The following is a 24,766-nucleotide window of genomic DNA, read 5'->3' on the forward strand; positions in this document are numbered from 1 at the left end:
AAATAGCGTTTCTGCTTTGTGAAACCAATTGGCAACATTGTTCCTTGTGCGGAAAGGGCCTGGATTTTCCCCTAAGCGCTATAAGATTCCAATTGTTGCTGGAGTTTGGTGGGAGTTTTGTGGCTTGTTTACGGCGTCATGCGGAACATTGAATTAATAGCATTTACAAAGGTAAGACTTTGGCTACAATTAAATTGTGCGGAATGGACCTCAGTTTACCCTTAAACTGCGATGATCTTTGGAGTCTTTTGTTTATATCGCGTTCCACTACTTGAAGTTTTACCACTTTATACTTAATAACAAGCTGTCACTACAGTTATGTTATTATATGTTCTAGAATTGCTGTAGCAAAATTTAATAGAAATGATCATGTTCTTTAAGGTCATGAAGTTCTGGAGGAAAGAAAAAATAATTAACAATGGACTGATTGTAGTACAGTGAACTTTTTAAAAGAAAAAAAAAAGACTTCCTGACTATACCAGAAAGTTGCAGTATAATCACCTGCTTTAACCTTTATGCCATGGCGGCTCGTGACATCTGATTGAGGAATTCTTTCTTGCTGATAAGGCATGGCCATGACTAAAAGAGGCTGCCAATTGATGCTGTTTAGGGTGGGCCTAAAAGATATGGCTGCATCAAAGGCCCAACTGCAGTGTACCTGCCTGTATGGGCGTGCACAGCGGCGCCTTAGGGGTGGGCTCTCTGGTGTCTATTTAAGGTGCCACGTGGAAGGGCCCAGCCTCTCTGCTACTGATTGCTGCCAGAATAGCTTGCTGTTTGTGGGGGTTGTTGAAGTTAGGAGGCTGGGGAAAAGCGGCAGTGCCTTGAGCAGCTTTCCCGCCTTCATGGTCCTAGCCAAAGCTGGCCTGGAGGCTTCAGAGTTGGCCAGCAAGCTATTTTCAGAAGGGCGGTCAAGCTTCTCAGGGAGCTGGCCCAGCGAGAGACCTCAACATGGTGGCAAGCCAAGGCATAGCCGGGTGCCATCTGGGACAAGGGGCTGGAGCCTATGTGACAGGCTTGCCATCCAGGCTTTGCAAGAGGAGGGCAGAAACCCAGCACCTCTTAGAAGAGGAAGAAGTGGAGCCTGATGAGAGGGAGCTGGTACACTTGATTCTCCTTCAGGGGTTCATCAGTCCTCAAAGGTTAGGAACCCTTGAGGGTTTTTTTTGTGGACATTTTTGGTTTAATCAAAGGACTGGGGAAAGAAGGGGGCAAAGAAGCCGCTGGTGGACCTTGAACACCATGACACATGGATTGTCCAGGCGGCCCCTGTGTGCGGCAGCAGAAAGAGAAAGAGAAAGAGAAAGGGGAAGCAGTGGCAAGAAACTGGCTGGGCTGGTATGCTGGGCTGACAATCGGGGCGGTTGCAAATGGAGAAGGTGCAGATTTGAGCACAAGTGAGATACTTGCGAGGGAGTTCATACCATGTCCACTTGCATGCAGGGGGCAGGATTGGCCCCTTTTGTGGGCCCTGATCCTCTAAGAGGAAGTACGGAGTTTTGGGAGCTACAGGAGCTTCTGCAGGAGGGAAAGCAGCATGAGGTACCTGCTGCTCTTCGGGGCTTGGCCTCTAGGCCCATCAAGGTGGGCCCTTTGAAAGTGGGCTTTCGTATTATCCCAACAAGGTAGAGGGCCTATATTTGGCTCCAGCTTTCAGGGGGGATTTTGCATCCTCTTCAAAGGGGACTGGGTGGCCACCGTATGTAAAAATCTGAAATCAGCGGAGTAGAGTCCAGACATCGTGGCAGACCAGTTGACTACAATCCAAAATAGACTTACACCTTTCAAAGCCCATCAAAATCAATGTGCGTCAAAGGTTATAATTTTACTTAGAATTGAACTGAGAGACAATTTTTATAAATTAACCCTCCCCCCTCCCCTGCTGGGTGGTTTGTTTGAATGATAGATAGGGAGTAGGATGGAGGACTGTTGCAAAAAGCCCGAACAAATGCAAGAGTACACATGTGCAAAACAATAACAAAAGTATTTGGAACAATTTTGAGTGCTAAATTAAACAAAAGCCCTGAACATCTGAAAGTACTGCTCACAATTGGTGATCAAATTGCTATTTGGACAGATGGAATTTTGGATATCCCAAATTCCTTTGCAAATGGAGTGAGTTAATGGAAGGTGGGGTTTTTGTTGTTGTTTTTGGGCTGCCTTCCCTCTCTCACTTCAACTCCCTGTGCATGTTCAGAGAAAACCAGTTCTCAAACTCAGAATTTCCCTTATTATCTTCTTTGGCTACACAACCCACTCAGCTGTCACATATCAGTCTCGTGAATGGTGGCTCACCTGGAACTTAATACATGTCCTTTTTAAATGTTCCTTGGGTTTCCTGAAGACAGTTTTGTCAAGCATCTGTTAAAAGACCGATGGTGAGATGTGCTCAGTCCAGTGAGGTGCAAGTTTTTCAGGCCTTGTATAGTTAAATGATAACAAGCACTGAATAAAAGCATTCAGGAACATACTCATTATACTTCATGCTGTCATCAACCAAGACATGTGTTTGCTCAAGGATTTATGGATTTCCTATACATGAGTGTTGAGCATATTCTAGGACAGTGGTCCCCAACCTTTTTATCACCGGGGACCACTCAATGCCGGGGACCACTCACCGGGGACCACTCAACGCCTTTTACTGAGGCCCGGTGTAGGGGGGGGTAGTTTACTCCTCTACTCTCAACCACTGCCCTAATGCTCTCTGATCGCTATGGTAATGTTTAAACATCCCTTCAAAATAAGATACAGATACGCCACAACAATGAACATAAGGAACATTTTATTTCCATGGAAATTTTAACTCATGACAATGACAAATCAATGGGAACCCTGAGCTTGTTTCTCTGCACCGAGATAGTCACATCTGGGAGTGATGGGAGACAATGACACCTGAAGTATGTTGTAAAGGGCCGGGGGGGGGGATGAAGTAAAGGGCCGGGGGGGGGGGAGAAGGCGTCCTTCGGGGCCCACCTCCAATTAGTTGAAGGACCACATGTGGTCCGCAGCCCACAGGTTGGGGATCGCTACTCTAGGAAACTGGAGTGTCTATACAAGCATAGTAATAGAAAACACTTCCGTACTGTTTTCCTCATACTACTCTGTAGTGGAAATGCAGAACATTGTTTTCAGGACTTAGGTGGTATGATACAATTCTCTTCTATGCCTGTTTCAACTTTCCACCCTATCTGCTGCTAGCAGCTATATGTTTGTTTCCCGTCCTTTTTATTGGTGATATTTGTATTTAATGAGAGCCAGCTTGGTGTAGTACTTAAGAGGGGCAGCCTCTAATCATGAGAGCCCCCCACTCCTCCTCCACATGCAACCAGCTGTGTGACCTTGGGACAGTCACAGTTTTCTTAGAGTTCTCTCAGCTTCACTTACCTCACAGAGTGTCTGATGTGGGAAGAGAAAGGTTAAGCAATTGTGAGCCACTCTGAGACTTCTTTGGGTAGTAAAAAGTGGAATACAGAAAAAGCAGCTCTTCTTCTAATAGGCACAACGAGGAGAGTCCCAGAATCCAATCAGCCAGTATTGGGAGAATCTGTGATGTCTTATCTCTCCCAAGGTTAGTAATTAGGGATGGGAATTAACTGTGAAAATGAAAGTACACTAAACAGCTGAGCAATGGGGAGCAGCTTGCTGTTCAGCTCTTTCAGGAAGTCTTGTGCAGCCTGTTTTGAATATACCTTCCTCAGTATAGTTTTCATTAGACATACAGGAGTGAAACGCAATTGTTCAACAGCTCCTCTGTCTTTTGGGACTTCTCTGCTATTCGAAGCAGTCTTGTCTACTCTAGAGGTTGCCCTTTGTTAATGAACCACTTGTTATCAACAAACCCCTCAACCCCACAACAAATCTGTTCATTGTTTCCAAACCATCGGGTTAAAAACATTTTGCAAAACACATTCTTTTCCTATATCAGTGACTTCCTACAAGCAAAATTTTTCTCACATTTTAAAGGACTGATATACTGAAGATTTTGGATATTTATCTGTATGTGCATAAAGTTGAATCTCAGAAGCCAAACAGAAGCATTTAATGTATCTGATGTGAAATAAATGGGATACTGTAAACCAGTGGTCCCCAACATTTTTATCATCGGAGACTAGTCAACACTTGACAATTTTACTGAGGCCCGGGGGGGGGTAGTCTTTTGCCGAGGGATGTCACCGCTGCCTGAGCCCCTGCTCCACTTCCTTTCCCACCGGTGCCCCTGACTTCCTACCGTCCACTGGGGGGCACTGCCAGCAGCAGCTGCGCAGTGCCACAACGAGGGGGAGCCCCAGCCATGGCGGCTGCTGGAGAGCACCAAAGGTGAGCCGGCGGCAGCCCCCTAGGCAGCAGCCAGGGAGGAGCACATGGAGGAGCCACGGCCCGGTACCAACTGATCCATGGACCGGTACTGGTCCCCAGACCGGGGGTTGGGGACCACTGCAGGATATGAGGTGGAGAAGAATATAATGGGAAGTTATGACTGTTTCCATTAAAGTGAAATGCAGTTGTTTCATTGGAATTGTATTATATACAGAAGCAAATGATTTTCCACGATCATTTAAGGTTATCTCTAATTATTTTTATAATATTTCTTTCATTTCCAGCAGATATCAGCATCAACATGTTTTCTTAACTCTTGGACAGTTATTTTCCAAGTGTTTTTATTCTCAAGCCATTAAAAGTAGTTTTCTGTTCTTGTCTGCTTTTAATTGCCACAACAACAGAAATCAGAAGCTATCAGCTCTTGGGAACACAACATGCCAGATTTAATTAGATGGTCTGGGTGTCAGTCCTCTCCCTCTCCATCAGTGGTCTCAAGTATATTGAATTTTGCGGCTATATACATGTCTAAAACCCCAACAACCTAATAGTATTTCTACAGCCAGAGCAGTCTGCCAAATTCTATTATTCCGGCTCTCTAGAGCCACTAGTGAAGTGAGTTAAAAATGGTTGTGGACTTTAAAACATATCACTGCTGGCACTTGAGTTGTTCCGTCTGAAACAGACTGCTCTTTCTCAGAACCTGTGCCAAAATCTCAAATCATATAGGCTGCTGCTGCCTTTTATGAAAGTGTCACAATGAGGTTTCTTGACACCCACTCTATTTTGATCAGTGTGTTTCTTGTTCTTCTCAATGTATCATAATATATACATTGAAATAAATTGATATTCTGGTGGCAGTCAGTCTTCCTGCATTTGTGTATTTTTTACTGTTGAGAAACCCCTGAAACATTCTTCAGGCTTCAAGAAACCCCAGAAGTGGCACAATCGTGCAGAATATGGTTGGGAAGTGTTGGGGAAATTAAGCCCACACCAGATTGTACCCCTCTGCTACCAAAACATTGAGCATTTGGCTGTGGTCCCAATAAAACTTTTGCACTTCCCCAGATGTTGTGAACCCATCTGGAAGTGCTGGCAAAAGTAATCAGAAAATTAAAAAGTGGCCAAAGCCCCTACCCACTGCTTCAAGTTCTACTTCTGTAGCATACCCAGAGAGAAAGCAGTGTAGATTTTACTTGGGATCCTTCAGTTATAGCTTTGAATAAGGCTCAGAAACAAGGAGGCTTATAACTGAGCATATAATATTCACTGATTGGCTAGCCTTGCCTATTGGGGCTCAATAAACTTAAGCAAGTAAATGCAGCTCTTACATGCTGCTGCAAAATGGAAGAGGACATGCAGACAGCAAGACCGCCTGCCACAGACAAAGACAGACTAGCTGGGAACAAAACCCCTATCTTTTCTTTTCCTGTGCAAGAGGAAACAGGCATTCCCATTTGAAACAAAAGACTCAGGTGAGTCAGGAGGAACAAGACTAGGCATCCCTTTTGGCAACAACTGCAGTTCCTGTTCTGCTGACACTGGGTGACTCTGCTGAGTACATGACCAGGACCTTGCAGTGTACAACAACAAGCCCTACAAGGTAGGCCTGTTCCAAATAACTTGCTGATAGTTTTCCAACAGGAAGGATAGCTGCATATATGCCCACATGGCCCCCCTTCCTACTTATCATTGGTCATATAGGCTCTGGGTGGCAAATGAGGCCAGGCTAGCTCATGTGGCAGTATTCATAGCCCACCTCACTGCCCCACCCATACGCCCCAGTGTCGGGCCGTCCCTGATGTGCCAGCCGGCACATCACTTCTTCGAGCCTCTTCTTTTGGTGCCTGCTCCTCTGCCTGTCAATGGGCAGCTTTGGGTAAGTCTAGGCCTTCTTTTGCCCTAGTTTTTCACATAAGCAGAGTGATGCTCAAACATTTGCAACAAAGATTATTACCATATATAAAATGAGGAATGCCAGATGTTCAAGATGGGTTCAGAAAAGGAAGACACGTTAGAGATCATATTACAAATTTATGTTGGTTACAGGAGCATATCAGAGATTTTCAGAATAAAATCAGTTTGTTTTACAGCAAAGCTTTTGACTGAATGGATCATGAAAATTTGTGGCTGGCTTTAAAATAAATGTGTCCCACAAATTTGGTTGTTTGGATGCACAATGTACTTAGGACAAGAAGCTACTATTAGGATAAAGAAACTGGTTTTCATTTGGCAAAGGTGTCATACAAATACGTATTTTATCTCCCTAACTCTTCTATCTATACGCAGAACAAATCATAAAGAAAGCTGGATTCAATTTAGATAAAAGTGAAGTGCAAATTGGTGCAAGGAACATTAACAATTTGAGATACGTTATTTGGACAATGAAGAAAGTGAAATTGGTATAGATTTCTATTCCTTGGCTCCAGCATTAACCAAAAGGGCAACTGCACAGGAAGTGATTGGGAAGGGCAGCCATGAAGGAGTGAGAAAAAATTCTGAAGTGTAAGGATGTGTCCCTGGTGCCCAAGACCACATTAATGTATGCTGTTGTATTCTCCATTACTATGTATTGGTGTGAAAGTTGGACAAAGCTGATAGAAAGTTGCTGCCTTAGAAATGTAGTTGGAGGAGAATTTTATGGGTACTGTGGACTGCCAAAAAACACATCATGAAAAATCCAGTTATCTTCTCTAATCACCACATATTACTATTAATTACTATTACTTACCACATTTCTTTCTTTCTTTCTTTCTTTCTTTCTTTCTTTCTTTCTTTCTTTCTTTCTTTCTTTCTTTCTTTCTTTCTTTCTTTCTTATTTCCACCCCAGCACTCTCGGCAAACATTGTCTTGTGGCAGCTCTTGAAAGTACTTTGCTTGAAAGTACTTTGTTTCACCAAAAAGATTAGATGTTATGCTGAGTCTTACTGATTATTTCTGCTGATTTTGTTTCTATGCCCCCTTTAATGATGGCTTGTTGTCCCCAAACCTAATAAACAGGATGGGTGGGTAGAAAGCTTGCTGCAGTGGATTACAGGGAGGAAAGAGTACATGCTGCCCCTTTACAAGGTGACGTGAGCCCAGTCTACACTCCCCTCTCCTATCTGACATGAGGTGCGAAGTGTTGGCACACTGTGCATTGCAGAGCCTGCCAAATTCACACATCAGCACCAATGACCTCCTCTTCAGCCCACTTCTCTGCCATGGAAATTTGACAGCCTGGTGGTAATGTGTGGCCACATATATTGGGAGCCGGTGTTTCAAATCATCCAGGACTTCTCCCATTTTTCCCTTGGTATTGGCTTGCCAGGCTATTTTAAATAAGATTCAAACAGTTTCAAATGTTTTTGCTGTTTTTTAAAAGTTTGTTCTTGGCTGGAGTTGGTTTATGTTGGGTTCAGGTATTTGTGTAGCTCTGATCAGGTAGGAATTCTTAGAGTTTACACTGGTTGAAATTCAATTGTTTGAAGGAAGGCTTTAAAATATAAACCTCAGCTTTCTCAATTATTTCATTATTTCAAGATTTCCAATAGTAAATATCTATCAAAATCTTTAAAATAATCTTTGCCTTGACTGACAACATATATCTGTGTTAGGGATGTGTGCTTCGGGCCATCTTCACTGCAAAACCTCTGAAGCACAGCTGCTTCGAAGACAGATTGCACTGCCATAGTCTGAGGTGCCAAATCACATTCTCAAACAGAGCAGAGCTGGACGTTCCAAGGTGCACTTTGGGGCACCTCAGAGTGCTTCGGGCACTCCGTAGCCCATTAAAGGGAGGGGGAACACCTTTCAAAGGTGCGCCATGAGGGGGGGGGGACAAGGACAAGGGTGAGGTAGGGGAGGGAGTGGGCAGGCACATTGACTTCTTACTCTGGGGGAAGGGAGAGAGGGGCATTCCCCTGCCTTTGAAGAGGCTCCGGAGATCACTGAGGTGGCCGAGGCAGCCACCTCTGAAGCTGAGGCAGCCCAAAGTGGCTGCCTCCGAAGCCAAGACGGTCTGGATTTCAAGGTAAGTGCACAACCCTAATCTGTATTTCTAGGAATGAGTCTCTACCATACTTATTAAGTAAATATTAAGTAAAGTAATAAATGTTTTACTAGGTTATGCAGAATTCACATTAAAAGATCTAGAGACTAAATGGTAATATGTTCCGTGAACAGTTTTCCCTTTTCATTTTCCATTCCTTTAGCAAATGAAACATCAGAACAACAAGAAAAAGAGTGGCACATACTAAAATTGCCTTTGATTTACCAGTGCCATTTACTTTGCTTGTCTTTTGCCAGGTATTTATCTCCTAATGGAGCTATAAACTTTACCGGTATTCTGATGAAAGTTTCATTGAATTCCATCTGGGATTTAGTTAATGGGCTCTTATTTTGATATGTACAGAGTTTCAATTTAAGAGAGAGTATTGCAGGCTGAACAAGCAATAGCACAATATTTAACAATATTGATGTGAACAAATCCAAATGAAAAATATAATTCAATCATTAAAAAAACAAAAACAAAAAACAAGAATATTCTAGAAAAGGCATATTTGTTACTAGTTAGAGAGCTTTCAGAATGTTATTACAAAAGTTTTTAAAGTCTAGAATCCTGAATTTATGACTCAGTGAGAGCAAGAATGCCCACAAAAACAGTGTCAGCACAATAACATCAGCCCATATTAAAATACCAACTTCAACCTTTTATAGAACATCTAGGCATGGTTGTTCTTGCTCTAGTTAGCTGTAGCATGGCCTTCTGTAGCACACATTATATAGAACTGCCTTTGAAAACTGTTTGGGGCTACAGAATCCAGATTATAAGCAGAGCCAAACAAGAATGATTGTATTATTCCAGTCAGTATTATGAGACAGTGAACACTGTACATAATTATGTGGGTTCCTCATGAAGTATCGTAAATATTTTCTAATAATTTTTTATTGTCATCCTGCAACATTAAGCATAGGTCTCATTGCTTTTCATGGGAGAGATTTATCTATGTGTTTAATTCTTCCATTAAGCCAACTACTTAATGTTGGCTGGATCAGGGCCAGTGGGCTATTATCCATACAAAATAAGATATTATGACCTATTTCATTATGGCACTAATCTAAAGGTACTGCAGAACATTCACAATATTTTAATATATACATATGGGTTATAAAATAGAAATTAAACATCAGTTTAATATTACTAAACAATTAAATGTACATATAATTTTCAAAAACCCTAGTCAGCAAGCACTAAAAGCCAATATTGTTTTGTATTTTCTTATGTGAAATTACTTCACATTTCCCGGAGATGTTAGACAATTGCTATTGTGTTCCATTTGAATGTAATCATGGATGATAACACAATATCAAAACATAAAAAAATGAGAACAAGCCGCGACATTATGTCTGCCGATGTCTTGCTTTCTGCTAATTTGTTGCCAGACTTCTTAAGACTTACTTTTTCTTTCTGGTAAGGCTCATTTTCCCAACACCCAAAAATGCTTCTTAATGAAAGCAGACTATTAGAAGTTTTTTTGTCGTAAATATCCATGTTATAAAGTTTTTAAAAGCTGCAGCCCTGAGAATCATCCCAGATTTTAGGATTCTTAAAACTTTATTTCCAGTAAACAAGGACTCAGATAATACTAGTCTCCTCATCAAACTGTGGGCAATTTGAACATTTTTTTTAAAAAAGGTATACATAAGGTTTCTATTTGTGCATCTTAAAATATGGTTTTGATGTTTTTGTAAAACCTGCATACTATGCAGGTGCTCATATCAAACAACCAGAAATGCTAGCTTCAGACAAAAATCCAATAGGTGGTAAGCTTCTCTTAGACCATTTACGCACTGGAGGTTTTATGCCGGGCTGCAGGCTGGAGTTTTAGTCATGGCACGTTGCCTCACCTCTTCCTGCACCCACATGAGAGAGCATTTGGCCTAGTGCACCTCATCCGCCCCCGATTTGTGCTTCTGCACAGGAGCTGGAACAGTGAAGTTCCCAGTGCATAAACGGTCTTAGCTGGTACATAAATTTAAAAATAACCCTGTGAAGCTTTCCAGGACATTTTTTGTCCCCATCCGGCATCTTCCCATCCAGATTGACCTGCGGCAGGACAGGTCCTGTTGGTCCCCACAGCAGCAAAAGGGAACACAAAAGAATCTACATTCCCTTAGTGCAGGGCTTCTGGGGCCTAATGTGTGCCAGGCCTGGGAGGGCAGCATCCTGGCAGCAACATCATGTGTACCAAAGGGTTAGCCTCAGTTCCATATAGACACTGCCCCGGACTTTACTGCCTGTGCAGAATCAGCCATGCAGAGATTTATAAACTGACATATTGAATTCTATTCTATTTTGAATTCTTTGTCACATTACTATTCTGCCTTTCCTCCAAGGAATTGAGGGTACCATAACCATGGTCTACTATATTCATCTCAAGGCCCTTGGAGAGGTATGGCTGAGTGGGCATTTGAACTCAGTCTCCCTTTGACCACTAACCACACTGGCTCATTTTGCCCAGAAGAACACCAATAGGCAGTGGTGAAGTAAAGACCACAGATATTCCTTTCTCCTGATATTTATCTAAGAATCATTTTGTGCCGACGGATACTCCTTCAAACACATTGTTATGTAAAGGATGTTATAATATTAAAGCCTGGAAAATAAAAAATGTGGAAGAGTGAGGCAAGGTTCTTGTCCGTCAAGATGAGACACAGTCTGTACAGCCAATATAATTGACAGAAAGTTGCTCTTGAGACCACAGTCACCAGCTCATCAAAAAGCAAGGATCCAGAATGTCATTACTGCTACCAACATATATTAATGGCCTAACCTCTCTCTATCCCAATAATTATCAGCCTATCTTACCTTACAAAGGTCAAAGGCATCTTGGACATATATAAGTCAGTATTTTTACAATTGACAGAAAGTAAGCTGTCAAATAAAGCAAACTTCTCCACTTTTTTCTAATAAAATGAACCTGTTCTGTAAATAGCAGTCATTTTTTTGAAGACGGGACTTTTCAAAGGTCTTGTTTATTTTGCACTCTATATTTTTTATTCATTGCAAAAGTAGATCATGGATTTTCAAGTTTATTTTTTCAGACCTGAAAATAACTCCTATAAGAAATGTCATGAACAAAAGTGGATTTAGAAATAAACGTGTTTTCCATGAACCTAGATTCTTTTATCTTGGCATTACTGAAACCAATGTAGACAAATCTGTTTACCTTTCCACTTACATAACAGTTTAATTAAATATTCATGTATAAAATGTGAGGGCCCTCATTATGCCATTGTATGTTGACTATCCCTAGAATAAATAAAGAAAACCAAGTAACAAATTTAGTGTGCCATAAGGTTTTGTGAGCCAGATCTCGTTTTGCCAGACACAGATGCTATAAAATCTGTGGTTGTTTCAGTTAGAGTAGATTAACACAGCTATTCCTCTGACTCTGAAGTATCATGCTTTTAAGAAGGCTTTCATTTCTCATTCTTTCTAGAGTGATATCTTTGGGGATATGTAAGTGAAAACATGGGATAGGCAGATGTCAGAATATTGCATAAGGGCTTTGATGCAACTAGCTTCTCTGGAGAATGGAGGGAGGCAACCCTCTCTGAGCAACTCGCCACACTGCTTTTTTCTCCATGCAGTGTATTCTTTTAAGGAGTCAAAATGGTCCTTTATCCACATGCCAGTGGAAGACCTGTTTAAACCCGCCACAAGCCAACCTGTCTGGGAGTGGTGGGCAATAAATCTAACAACAACAATAGACGATGATGATGATGTCCCTGTCAGGCTCATACTTGTAAAATCATTCTCCTCCTCACTGTCTTGAGGAAATGGGAAGTTAAAGATATTTAAAATTGTAGTGGAGGTGCAGACATTATGTTGTTGCAAACCCAAAATAATATTTTATTTGGCCTTTTTATTTCTAATGGGAAAAAGTGTGGCAGAATTGGTTGAGATTTTGCTTAGCTCTTTTCTAAAAGCACATCTCTACTCAGTGCAAACTAGCTCAGTGAGAACCAGGAGTGACATTAATCAATGAAAATGTTCTCAATGATGTAAAAGTGTTCCCAATTATTAAGGCAGCAGATTGTTTTAACCTTATTTTTACAAAACTGTAACCGGTAAAGTCATCATTTTAGAGGAGTTAATCTTCCTGTACTCAAATGCAAGAATGGTGCCTGCTGCAGTTTACATGTCCCCTCTATTAAAAAAAAATAATGCAATTAATCATTCATGCAATTAATAGGCTAAATTTAGTAAAGAGGTAATAACACTGCAATAGATCTCTATGGCTAACCCTTTGTTGAAGTTGGTATAACTAAGAATATAGAAAGGCCACTGTCTTATATCAGTTATATGAATGGTAGTTTGGTCCCTAGAGTAAGAAATGGTGGACTTTATTTACCTGGAGACTTTAGCTTTGACCCCAGAAACTACAACTGATCCGAAACGCACTGGCCAGGGTCCTCACAGCAACACCATGGAGGGCCCACATCCGGCCCATTCTCCACCAACTACAATGGTTGCCAGTTAAATTCCGGATCAGGCTAAAGGTTCTGGTAATTTAAGGCCATACGTGGTCAGGACCCAGTGTACCTGATGGACCATCTCCCTGCCTATGTCCCCCAAAGAGCTCTACGCTACACCACCACTGACTGGCTAATGATCCCTCGCCCTAAAGAAGCCCATTTGGCCTCAACCAGGGCCAGAGCCTTCTCTGGCCTGGCCCCCACCTGGTGGAATGAGCTCCCAGAGGAGAGCAGGGCCCTGATGGAGCTAAAACAGTTCCACAGGGCCTGCAAAAGGGAGTTATTCCACTAGGCATTTGGTTGAGACAAGGCATAACCAACAACATCTGCAGGGCCCTTTCTCCCTCCTTTCCAGAAATCCATCAATGTGTTCTGCTCCTGGACCTCTTTGTACTATTGTACTGTTTGTGATGTTGTACGGGTAGCAAAGTTATGCTCAAAATCCTACAAGCTAGGCTCCAGCAATATGTGGACCCAGAACTTCCAGAAGTACAGGCAGGATTTCGAAGAGGCAGAGGAAATAGAAATCAAATTGCCAACATATGCTGGATCATGGAGAAAGCGAGGGAGTTCCAGAAGAACATCTGCTTCATTGACTATGCTAAAGCCTTTGATTGTGTGGAGCACAACAAATTGTGGAAAGTTCTTAAAGAGATGGGAATACCAGAGCATCTTATTTGTCTCTTGAGAAACTTATATGCAGGTCAAGAAGCAATAGTGAGAACTGAACATGGAATCACTGATTGGTTCAAAATTGAGAAAGGAGTTCAGCAAGGCTGTATACTGTCGCCTTGCCTATTTAACTTGTATGTGGAGCACATCATGAGAAAGGCGGGATTAGAGGAGTCACAAATTGGTATCAAGATTGCAGGGAGAAATATCAACAACCTCAGATATGCAGATGATACCACTCTAATGGCAGAAAGTGAAGAGGAACTAAAGAGCCTGTTGATGCGGGTGAAGGAGGAGAGTGCAAAAGTTGGCTTGAAACTCAACATCAAGAAAACAAAGATCATGGCATCCAGCCCTCTCAATTCCTGGCAAAAAGATGGGGAAGAAATGGAGATAGTGACAGATTTTATTTTCCTGGGCTCCAAGATCACTGCAGATGGGGACTGCAGCAAAGAAATTAAAAGACGCTTGCTCCTGGGGAGGAAAGCTATGGCAAATTTAGACAGCATCCTAAAAAGCAGAGACATCACCCTGCCAACAAAAGTGTGTTTAGTCAAGGCTATGGTATTCCCAGTTGCAATGTATGCCTGCAAAAGTTGGACCATAAGGAAGGCCGACCGTCAAAGAATTGAGGCTTTTGAACACTGGTGCTGGAGAAGACTCTTGCAAGTTCCTTGGACTGCAAGGTGAACAAACCGGTCAATCCTAGAGGAGATCAGCCCTGACTGCTCCTTAGAAGGCCAGATCCTGAAGATGAAACTCAAATACTTTGGCCACCTCATGAGAAGGAAGGACTCCCTGGAGAAGAGCCTAATGCTGGGAGCAATCGAGGCCAAAAGAAGAAGGGGACGACAGAGAATGAAGAGGCTGGATGGAGTGACTGAAGCAGTAGGTGCAAACTTAAATGGACTCCGGGGAATGGTAGAAGACAGAAAGGCCTGGAGGATCATTGTCCATGGGCTCGCAATGGGTCGGACACGACTTTGCACCTAACAACAACAATAACGGTTACCACTGTTATAATTATCAGTTAGTAACATTAATGTTATAGTTATTTATATGTATGGATTGTTTCTTGTATAGTTTCTAAGTTCTATGTAAACTGCCCTGAGCCTTTGGGAAGGGCGGTAAACAAACAAACAAACAAACAATGCTCCAAACAAACAACTTGAAAATGGTGGCCAGAATTTCAAGGTTCTCACTTCCCCTGCTTGAAAGAATGAGAATTATTAGGTTTATAAGTAACATTATTCTGAGAAACCTATAGTGAATGCTGAGTCACTTCTATTTTGCTTGCTGGGTGCCACCAAGGTTCCATTTTAATGACAGTGTATTTTAATCCTTGACCAAAATCCTTGACCAAGATCATCAGTATCTTTGCAATGGTTGTCATCAATATATGGATACAACACGAAGAAACAGGCGGTTCTAAATAAATATCCTAACAGAAAAAGAGAGAACCTCTCCCAGGCTATCAAAATCAGTTAAGGAACGGCTTTTTTAAAGGTGAACCAATTTATCAATTGTTCTAGTAAGAATGGTATATACTGTGTAAAATGTCATTGCGCTAAATTGCACATCGGAATGAGCAGTCGCACAATAAAAGTTCGGATCCAAGAGGATCAGTCCAGACTCAGGCATCATATTATGGATGCTCCAGTGGTGAGCCATTTCGTGGAAGAAGGACACACAGCGGAGGATCTACGCTTCTTCGGGATTGAGCAAATTGTACAAGGTGAACAACATAAATTGGACATTAACAGAATTTTGAGACAAAGAGAAAAATTTTATATATACTCACTTGATCCTTTGATACCTAGGGGTTTTAAATATTAGTTTGGAGCTTTGTTGCTTTTTATAAAGCTATACCTTTAAGTTTAAGCTAGGAGTAGTTGAGGTTCAATTGGGGCTTGAGCATAATTACTCCAGCCTGACAATGATACAGTGGGAGAAGTATCTGGACAAAGCTCTCCAATACCTGTGAGCTGAAGGCCGGTATTATAAGCATAGAATTGTGATTATAACTTGAGTTGGTAAGATGACTGTTCAAGAGCTATAAAAATTTAAATAACCTTAAATATGTTTTCTAGTTGGCAAACATTATTTATATTATATTTTATTATAGGTTGAAATATTGAAAACTTCTAGGATAAGTTTCAAAATCATAGGAGGTATGCTTCTTTTGCAAACTGGGTTTGTTAATTTATGTACCATGATGGAATTCACACTGATTGTAATTTTTCTGTGACTTTCTGCACATAGGAAACAACCACTGATAAAAGGTCTACTTTGAAAACGGGACAAAATCTAGAGTCCATTCTGGTTGTTTCATTTATCATTAAAATAAGGTAAAGGTAAAGGTATCCCCTGTGCAAGCACTGAGTCATGTCTGACCCTTGGGGTGACGCCCTCTAGCGTTTTCATGGCAGACTCAATACGGGGTGCTTTGCCAGTGCCTTCCCCAGTCATTACCGTTTACCCCCCAGCAAGCTGGGTACTCATTTTACCGACCTCGGAAGGATGGAAGGCTGAGTCAACCTTGAGCCGGCTGCTGGGATTGAACTCCCAGCCTCATGGGCAAAGCTTTCAGACGGCTGCCTTATCACTCTGCGCCACAAGAGGCTCTTATCATTAAAATAGAGGTTATGTAAATATATTGTTAGAGCCTCTTGTGGCGCAGGGTGGTAAGGCAGCAGAAATGCTGTCTGAAGCTGTCTGTCCATGTTGGGAGTTCAATCCCAGCAGCCGGGTCAAGGTTGACTCAGCCTTCCATATCTGATTTTCCCTTCACATATCTGAACACATATCTGAGGACATGGCTCTGGAAAGCTCATCTGTAACCACTATGCCAAAATTCCCAAAGGTCAGTCCTCTCCCACACTCAACGAACATTCCACACCATAGGTTCTTGACACCCATATCTCCACAGCCATACCCTCATTTGCGACCATGCCACCACAACCTCCCACACAACACACACATTCAACCCAATGCCCTTACAGACTGGACAACTCCTCCCCTTTCTCTTCCCACTGCCAAGCTCTAGCGCCTGTTGTATTCTTGGAGACAACGGGCTTTGCCCCTAGTATATAGATAACATCCAAGGATCCAAAAGCATCTCTGAAGGTCCTGGGCTAGTGTCTTCAGGCTGTGGTCAAATGACTGAGGTTCAAGGGCAGACTGGGAGGAAAAACACCTCCAGAAAAGAATCCTGCCTTTTCTCAGTGCACCCTGGTCCTACCCGCATGTGGCTTGCTGGTTGCTCTCCTCTAGCTTGCACTTTTTAGTTGGTGGAATCCACTTTATGTGATTCCCCAGGTAGCGCTTTGAAATATTTCTGTTATATGAACAAAGTGGGCTTGTTTTTAGACACAAAACAGTAGAAATGTTAAGATTCAAGTAGCATTCAATCTTGTGCCTGTAATACTCCTGGGGTTTTTAAATTCTTGGGTCACAAATTGGGTATGATGTACTGTACATATAATATATTCTAACATCAACAATTCCCTGACAGTTTTACATGTTTATACTACAGCATTCCTGGTATATTTATAGTTAGATTTGAGTCCAGTAACACCTTAGAGCACCTTAGAGATCAACAAGTGTTTCAGGGTATACGTTTTTATTAATGGAACTTTGATGCTTGAAATTTTATAATTATTGGTCAAATCTTATTGTTTTACTGTGGACCAGGGTGGCTACCCTCTGAAATTAATGCTTTTATATTTTGAATGTTTGTTTCTCTTTCATACCAGTAAATTAAACAACCAACACAGAGAGTCGCTGCATGCCTTCATTATACTCTAGATTTTTGTAAAAAGCAACATGAACTTTCACAGTAATCTACAGCTTTGTCATTCACTGCATAAATAACTTATGAAGTAGGACAAATGATGCCTGGGGTCTTTTATTGGACCACCTTTGTTGTCTCCGATGTTCAGGTACTGAACCCTGAAATAAATTTTTTTCAGTAACAGACTTTTGAAGCCTGTAAAGATCAACATCTTAGACAGGATTTGGTCTAGTAATAGTGGGCTGGATCAAGCAAAATCCAAGTGCTGGTTCACTCACATGGATAATAATTTTTCTTTCCTCAATAACCTGGGAGACCCTTACATTGTTTGATATGGAAGATCAAAAGACTTCAGCAGGAAATAAAAAATCCATGCAGCTGTTTGAGGATGGGGGAACTGATGGCACTTCTGCACATTGAAAAAAAAAGCATTACACCAGCAAAAACGCTAAAAAATAACATGCCTCCGGCCATTCCTCACCTTCTGGGTCTCTCGCTTCTCTCTGCCGCCTTCTTGTGCTTCTTAGCATTCCGCAAGCCTGTTTGAAATGGTGGAAGAGAGCGACACACTTTGCACAGGACTCTCTTCCACCTGGCAATCAAGCCAGGCAGCCAATCATCTTTCCCCATGTTTTAAAGGGCCCATGATGCCAGCTAATTTTTTTTTTAAGTAAAACTTCTCCATTGAAATGCCTATCATAGATGCATAGTGCTTTTATAATGCCACCCCTTATGGAATCACAAGCCTTGAATCTTTGAAAAATTAATCTTATTCCCAATTGGGTTTGGGGGGGGGGATTGGGGGGCTTTAGAGAGGCATGCTTTGTGTTTTAACTAGGGCAGATTTTTTTTGTTTGCTTTGCCTGCATGATTTAATGCCTATGTGTTGCTCCAGGCAGCTTGCTTTAAAAAATAATCCGTCTTTGGGAGAAGGGAGAGAGAGATGGCTGCAAGCGTGGGAATTGGAGGCAAAGATAGCGCTACTTCTGTTTCACACATTTTCTTAGCATGTGGCTTACTGGTTGTTTTCCTCTAGCTTGTGCTTTTTAGTTGGGGGAATCCACTTTGTGTGATTCCCCAGCTAGCGCATTAAAATGGATGATGTAGCTACTTGTTTGCTGCTTGGACACTGGGGGCCTTTTCGCACGGGGATCTTTGTTGCAAATTGTTTGCGGAATGAAAAATCGCCATTTAAAATAGTGGAATTCGTCGTTATGCATACCTGCCTTTGTAGTGGAATCAGTTGCGTTTTTTAGCGTTTCCCATAGGCTTCCGGTCTCGGCAGAAATCGCTAGAAAGGAAGCGCTATTGCCAAGCTCGTCCCGCCCCTGGCCATCAAGCAGCCAATGGGCAGCCGTTAGCATGCTCCCAAACAGCCCCTTTCCCTTTAAGAAAGGTTTTTTAAAAAAAAAAACAGACCCATAGCAACGAATCTAGGTAGATTCGTTGCAACGGAGAGACCCATCCAGCTGCCTAATGTGAGCTGTCGTTTGATTGTATGATCGTTGGCACGCTGCCTCGAGTGATAAAAAAAAAATCCCCCCCCCCTCTCACGGGCCCGATTTTCGGCTGAATTAATGTGTAAAAAATAAAGGGACTTTATTTCAGCAAACGGGCTTTTATGTGGTTTGTGCTTAGTGACTAAAGGTGAAGGACTGAAGCCAGGGAAGCCTCTAAACAGAAAGAGGCTCGCTGGTGCGTTTATCCCCGCTCGCTCGGAGAAAAAAAAATGGCGATCGCTTCGCCGGAAGTTTGGAGGACAGGCTCAGGAGGAGGGACTTTGAAGAACCCGCAACAATGGTAACGCACAGGTCTTTAGCGCTATTGTTGCAGATTGGTTGCAGGAGTGTATCGCTATCCGGAGGGTGAATCCACTTTTCTGGATTCCCCTGAAAGCGCTACAACGAAGCGCTTTTTGCGGGTCGGTTTCAGGATTGTTGCAGATTGTCTACGACGTCGTGGGTTATGGCAAATTAGTAGCGTTTCCAATTAGCAACCATTGTGCTATTTTGAAGCCGTGCGAAATGGCCCTGGATGTTGGCAATGTCATGCAAAACGCCAAAAATATTTATTGGGTGCGGAATTGCCCTGGGTAAGGTTGCTCCCACTTTGCTCTCTTGCTAACTGAATACCTCTGAAGAAAGAGGGAGACAGTGGATATTTTAGCACATTTTCTGTCTTTACTGCAGCCCACTAGATCTTGTGGCTTTTTTTGTCCACATAAGGTCAACAATCTTCAGACCAGCTTTTCGGAAATTTGTTGGAGGTAGGTTCTGGGTGGGTGGTGGGGCATATGGAAGTTGTCCCTGCATGAACAGTTCATTGGTCTAACCCATTAATGACACCCTGACCTAGATGGTATTTATTTATCTCATTTATATTGTCCCTTCTTCACAATGCGAATGTCAAAGCAGCTTACATCATTCTCCCCTCCTCCATTTGTCCTCACAACCACCCTGTGAGGTAGTTTAGGCTGAGAACATATGACAGGCCTCAGCAAACTGGGTGAGAACCATGGCCATGTAGGGATTTGAACATTGGCCTTCAGATAATAGTCTGAAACTGTAATCACTATGTCACACTGGCTTCTGTGGATAGCTGCTTTTGAATAATACAATGTCCCTGGGCCTCAGTTAGTCATGAAAGCAGGCTGGTAGCATGTCACCAGATAGTTACTGCTGGAGCTGGCCCTGATGATTCTTCCTTCAAAGGCCAAGTTTGCTCCACATGGCTCAGCTCTTTAAAGGGGCTTTCTTGGGCAGCAAGCCCCAAGGGGCTATTAAAGACAGCCCATTTAAACAAGTGAGCCACACAGAGAACTTGGCTTAATGGGTTTACCTCTGATCCACTTAATCAAACAACTGAGCAGCAAAACACCACTCAGTTCTTGGGTTCAAATAGATTGGAGCTATTTAAACTCCTGCTTTCTGCTCCCCGTGAAAAGTGTCAGGGGGCACAAAGCAGGGGTCATGAATCCATACAGACTAGTTTGGATTGCTAACCAACCTCCTAGTTCATATAGGTTTGTGGTTCCACCACGAACTGATGTGAACTACAAAAATAAGGTGCATACACATCCCTAGTTACGTCAACACTGGGGTAATGCCATTTCATCCATATGATCATTTCCCTTAAAAAAATTACTGGACAGCTTGGAAAGAGGCCTTCCCAAGCTATTTTGGTAAAATGAATTTTTCTTCAGTCATGTTAGATCTCCTGCAATTTGCTGCTAATGTGTAGCAGATGGCTTGGGGTGAAATTAGACAGACAGCTATTTTCATCCCTATAGTTAACATATGCAGAAGAAAAAGTTACTTCCTCTCTGTGTCTCCAGTTCTCCTTCCTTCTTGTACACATATACACAAAATGTTACAGCTCCAAAATATGTACAAAGTTCTACACAAACTATAACTCGCCCCTGATGCTATTGGGATGTCCTATTAGGATGTATATTTGGATCTTAATTATTCAAAACCTGCTCAAAAAGCTCCATTTGCTAATATATTTATTAGTAATCGAAAATGAAAAATTAACAACAGTCTGTAGTGTTGAGGCATTCTTTGATTCTGCCCAATTTTGGTGCATGCATCAGAATTCAAGAAAAAAAATAGAGAGAAAAAATAGAGAGCGAGACCACAAAAAAGTAACGAATGAAATACTTTCCAGGCCACAGAATTATTGGACAATATTGAAGATGAGTGCTCCAATAGGTCTATCTTTTCATAATGATGGTGATACAACTCACGTGACTGGTTAATTTTTTTTACTTGTCAGTCTGTTTTCTCTGGAATGCTAGGCATTCTTTTTACTTTTACACACTGGCATACAGATTGGCAATGCTGCATAGTGGAAGGATAGAAGCCTATGATCCTCCCTCCCCAGTGATGATTAAAGGTGCTGCTTGGGTGGACAACGGCAAATGTTTGCCTTTCATTCCTATGAACACAGATATCATAGCAGATGGACATACAAATGCATATTCACTTATTGTCAGTAACACCAAAGAAACAGAGAGACTTGGGCTAAAACATGAGACCAGTGATGGGGATTTGAGATCACTTGAGCCAGTTTGGTGTAGTGGTTAGGAGTGCGGACTTCTAATCTGGCAAGCCAGGTTCGATTCTGCGCTCCCCCACATGCAACCAGCTGGGTGACCTTGGGCTCGCCACGGCACTGATAAAACTGTTCTGACCGGGCAGTGATATCAGGGCTCTCTCAGCCTCACCTACCCCACAGGGTGTCTGTTGTGGGGGGAGGAATGGGAAGGCGACTGTAAGCCGCTTTGAGCCTCCTTTGGGTAGGGAAAAGCGGCATATAAGAACCAACTCTTCTTCTTCTTCTTCTATATAATTTTCATTCAAAGCCTCTTTCAGGAGGACTTGGGGAGGTTAACAGTCTCTCCTCCTGTACATACCATCTTTAATCGTCCTGCGGTGCGGGGCGCTGCCGACTAAATAATTGAGTAAGGGCAAGTTGGGAGGAGTTAGGGTGGGCTCTGTCTGGGATAAAAACTCGTAGGAGTGAATCAGGAGCCGCGAAGCCACTCCAGGGCCAAGTGTCCAGTGCCAAGGAGCCGCGAAGCCACTCCAGGGCCAAGTGTCCAATTGGGAGGCTCGCAAAGCGCGCCTCCCTATTGGACACTTGGCCCATCTGCCAAACGCCGTGCCTCCAACTGTCCAGTCCTCCCAAGCCGTCATCCTTGCCGGATGGCCACCAGGGAGGAGGTTCACCCAAAGCCGGTGGCCTTGGGGGAAACTGCTTCCCCTCCGGCCGCTGCCTGCCCTTTGCAACCGATGCCAACCTGACCTCTGCCATCTCCCATGGAGCCGCCCATCCCCGCCCTTCCCACCCCCACCGCAAATGCCCCTCACAGCCCGCCACCACCAGCGACCTTCCCACCCCGCCGGCTTCCCACTCACTGCTTCACACTCACTTCGCTGCCTCTCTGGCCGCCTCCCCATCGCCGCCGCATCCCTCCTGATCTGCCCCCCCTCCACTGCCGCCTGTATGCGGTCGCCCGCCGCCATTTCCTACCTCGCTCCACACAGGCCAGGTCGCTGCCTGGTCGTGCACCCCACAGGACCTGACAGCAGCGGCGCCTGGCCCAGCGGCCACTAACAGGGCGCCGCACTGCTGCACCGCATGCCCAGGAGTGCCTGGTGCCAGCAGCCACCGCCGCCACATGTGTGAGCGGTGCCCGTGCTGCCCGGGACAAGGAGAGCTCGCCCGCCGGCCCACAAGGCCATGGCCGCCTGCCAGAGACAGTTGTGCAGACGGCCGCGGCAGCTGCCGCCAGCACCAAATGCAGCAGCGCCAGCAATGGTGGTGCCAGCATGGCCCCCGAACAGCTACGTCGCCTGCCGGTCCATTCTCCAGGAGCGGCCGCTTCTGGACCCTGCAGGAGCGGTGACACCATCCCCGCCACTGGCGCCGGCCACTGAAGACTGATGCTTCTCTCCGAGATAGGCGCGGTCCGGGGGGGCTGGAGGCGGCGGCAGATCATGTCCCGGCCCACGGCCGGCCTCGGGTGTGGGTCCAGCGGTCGGGAAGCCGGAGAGGCACCCGGCCACAATCACTTAGTCTGCTAGTGCCCGCTGTATTTGGAGTACAGCAGGCTTAGTTTCTAGTTTCTCTAATGAAAACCTCCATCTCCAGTTGCTTACCCTTGAAAGAGGGAAAAGACAGGCAATCAATTTTATTTATTTAATTAAGCTTGGCCCAAAGCAGACATGGTAAAAGGGATCCTTAGGCATTCCTGAAACCATCAATTTTTGTTCTGCATATATCTGCAGATGTTTTGCTGGAAGTCTGTACATTTGAAATCTTTGGTCTTGCTTGCACACCACTATACAAAACTGAAAAGAAGAAAGGTAGCTGGTGTGAACCATCCATCACTTCAGTGAAAGCACAGGCCAGGGAAACAATTTCTTCTGTTAGTTTTTATTCAATTTACATTTGAATAAGATTTTGTCTGCCAGAGCATTAGCAGGTAAATCTAATTTTACTGTGAGCACAATGGCTTGTAAATGTATTATTTCTTCTGTGAATTAAGGCAAAACAAGAAAAGCTCTAATTGCATGGGGTATTGTTTGATAAGAGTTATTTCCAAATACAACAAATCCAGTTTAGAGATGCAAAGGCACTAGAATTCTCAGTTGTATCCCCAGCTGTAAACTCATCAGGCATACCAATCCTAATACGATTAGAGGTATTTCTTTTGAAGAATGGATCTTAAGACTCTTCCATCTATCTGTCATCTGAGCCCAGTCACCTTATGACACTTCCAACTGTTTTCATGTTCATACATATAGAAATAGCATAAGCAGAATAGATGAGTTTGTGTTCATTCATCTCTTGCTTTCCAAAAGCAACACAGGACTCTGATTACTGTGTTTTCTTTCCCCGTTATGCTAACACTGGTTAGGCTGAAGTCTAAATCTACGGTGATGACTGAGTGCTGACCAGTAATCCTGCTTGTAGGGTTGTCTACTAGCTTACTTGGTAAAGTGGGAGGTCTCTTTTCTTTGCTTCTCAGCCCCTGCTCTTGCTTGAATGAACAGCAGGACAAAAATGGGATGGAGTGAGGTTGATCAACATCACAATGTCACTTCTAGTTTTCACTTGGAAGTGACGTTGTGACACTCTAGAAAGTCCTCTAAACTCTTTGGCTTTTCTATAGAGTTTTGGAATATTCATGCTTCCCCTTCCCATGCCCCACTCCCAAAAGTTCAAGGTCAGGTTATTTATTTATTATTATATTTATAAGCTGCCACTCCCAGCCTGCTGGCTTGTGGCAGCTAACAACAGATAAAATATGATCCAATAAAATACATAACCCCCCCCCCCCGCATTTCCGAAATGCCACAACAAACTAAACCCTCCCCTGCCTCCACCCCCCATCTGCCAAGTCTCCAGGGATGATGTTACCAGTGGGAGACACCAGAGGTGGGGGGAGGGCAGGATTGAGTGTAGAGACCTAGCAATGTGACTAGTTTATTCCTGTCAAGCTAAAGAAGAGTTGTTGTTTGGAAAGTGAAATGATTTCTCCAATTCATTGGTAGAAATAAATCCCTGCAAGATTAAAGTGCTCCATTGCCTGCAAGCACTAGACCTATCTAACTCTTACCAGATGCTCTGCCACGTCTTTGCAAAGGGGCATAGATTTTGCTGTGACCATGTATAGCAATTTCATCTTCAAACATTTTAGACTCAGGAAGAGTAATATACACTTTTTCACATATTAAGATCTAGAGAAAGATTTTTTTCAATCTTCTGAGAACAAAGGCTCCCCTATATGGCCTTCTCCCCACCTTGGTGCTGTATGCAAACTGTGGCAAATCCCACTTGTGAAGTCTATGGGTCGGCAGACATAGATACAGTTTCTTCAAAACAGCTCTTGATTGAACACCAGCTCCAACAAGAAATATTGAACACCAAACAACAGAACCTCTCAAACTTCTA

The 24,766-nt window shown here is 43.3% G+C and overlaps 1 long non-coding RNA gene across 2 annotated transcripts in view; it reads right to left on the reverse strand.

The window, feature by feature from the left end:
- Window positions 1–24,766, reverse strand: part of LOC143844241 (uncharacterized) — a 52,307-nt gene that overhangs the window by 16,891 nt on the left and 10,650 nt on the right. Inside the window, exon 3 of one of the 2 annotated variants that reach the window (XR_013233886.1) lies at window positions 23,028–23,160. The exons of the other annotated variant lie outside the window; for it this stretch is intronic. This is a non-coding gene — a long non-coding RNA (uncharacterized LOC143844241). Of the gene's footprint in view, window positions 1–23,027; window positions 23,161–24,766 lie in introns of those variants that run through there. 2 annotated transcript variants of the gene reach the window in all.

The sequence above is a fragment of the Paroedura picta genome, chromosome 9 (genome assembly GCF_049243985.1).
Source record: "Paroedura picta isolate Pp20150507F chromosome 9, Ppicta_v3.0, whole genome shotgun sequence".
Classification (NCBI taxonomy): Eukaryota; Metazoa; Chordata; class Lepidosauria; order Squamata; family Gekkonidae; genus Paroedura; species Paroedura picta.